General features: G+C 41.1%; 1 pseudogene; it reads right to left on the bottom strand.

Annotated features, from left to right (window-relative positions):
* Positions 1-420: 420 nt before the first annotated feature.
* LOC103607996 lies at positions 421-1,120 on the bottom strand (annotated as a pseudogene).
* Positions 1,121-1,772: the final 652 nt, after the last annotated feature.

Genomic DNA, 1,772 nt, shown 5'->3' on the forward strand with positions numbered 1-1,772 from the left:
GAAGAGCAAGAGAGGGAATGTAGAAATTAAGGAGTTATGTAGAACACTCTTTAAATTGTAATTAACTACGTTTTCATATCTTCACAGTAATACAAAACACAGTCACTTGCAGAACCAGTTCAGATTACTTAAATACCAAATACATTTTTAGTCTTCTGCATAAGTGTTTGGAAGTTACTTATGTTTATATGAAATGATGCTATTAATACTTTTCTACAGCAGTAACTGCACACCAGGAAGGCCAAGGCAAACAAATCAAGGAATGGAGTTTTCCCAAAGCTGCAGTGTGAAAAAGACTATAAATAGTTGATTCCATACACATGAATGGGTTTCTTTGCAATGGGACATCCAACTGGAGTAAGGAATGGATATGTATTAAAAGGTTTCTAGAAGGAAAGAAAGATGACACCCTGTATGCATTTAGTTTTCGGCCCCTTCTGCTGCGTCACTTACTTCTCCTGCATTGTCTGATGTCCATAATGTTAGGGGGTCCCTAAGCAACTGCACGATGAGGCTGCTGTCTTTGTATGAGTCTTCATCAGTGTATCAAGTTCTGCATGGGCCTCATCAAAAGCCATTTCCGCCAATGTGCAGGCAAGCTCTGGGTTATTAAGGATCTCACAGTAAAATACAGAAAAGTGAAGAGCCAGTCCCAGAAGGATTGGGTGTGTGGGTTGCATCTTTTTCTGGCTTATATCAAATGCCTCTTGGTAAGCTCCTTGGGAATTATCTATCGATTGCTTTCGATCATCACCACATGCAAGTTCAGCAAGGTACCCGAAGTAATCTCCCTTCATTTTCGGATAGAAGACTTTACTCTCTGGATTAGTTGCATTGGCTACTAAGTACTAATCCAACAATTCCAGGATCTCAGCTCGGCTAGGTGGATCTCAGGTCGGACTCCACTTGCTCCCAAGAATCCTTAATCAGCTGCATCTTCTTGTCGGAGGTGTTGGTCTTCTGCTCAATGCTCGAGATGACCCTCCAGGCCGACCTGCGGCCCCCTACCACGTTCCTGTAGGCCCCCCTAGAGCAGGTTGAGCTCCTCGTTGGACAGCTTGGTGCCATGCTCGTTCACGGCCTCCATGCAGGTGGCCGTGTCGTCGTAGCGCTCCGCCTCCTCGGCTGAAGGTGAGGAGCATCGCACTCTCCCGAGTGAGCCACGGGGCAGGCCCTCCAGGTAGAATTTTATAAATGCACGGCCGCTATCTTAAAATCAATTCTTCCTTATGTTGGTCTTCAAGAATTTTTTTCCCTTGAGCCTCACTAAGAAGCAGCTAAGATTTGTATTGATTCTGTATGTTGAGAAGTTAGTATTATATGAGATGAAGTTTTTATGAAGAATATAAAAAAAATTATTTACCAAACAGAATCAGTTGAGATGTCTCCTACTTTTCTGCACATCTGGAAATATTTGTTGCTGACTTAATTTATAAAGCCATTAAATGTCAGCTAAGCTTCTTGAAGGCCAGAATTAAACTTTCATTTTTTTGTGTTTTACACAGTACCTCATTCATGGTAGAAACTGAATTAATAATTAGCTATTTGAAAACTTATTTGCTTTAAGTGAGAAAGCCTATTTCTTTGTGTGTGTGAAAATTCATGTACACAGTTGTTTTCAGGGCCACCGAGGTAGAGCAGTTTCAGAGTTGCAGAACTTTCCCATGTATATCTAACTTGCTCTTGTTATGGCAAAAGCACTGCATGTACAATACAAAATTCCTGTTCGGTTTTCTTTTAGTGTTTTAACTGAAGGTAAACTTGATTTTTTT

This window comes from Galeopterus variegatus, unplaced genomic scaffold, assembly GCF_000696425.1.
Source record: "Galeopterus variegatus unplaced genomic scaffold, G_variegatus-3.0.2 Scaffold7927, whole genome shotgun sequence".
NCBI lineage: Eukaryota > Metazoa > Chordata > Mammalia > Dermoptera > Cynocephalidae > Galeopterus > Galeopterus variegatus.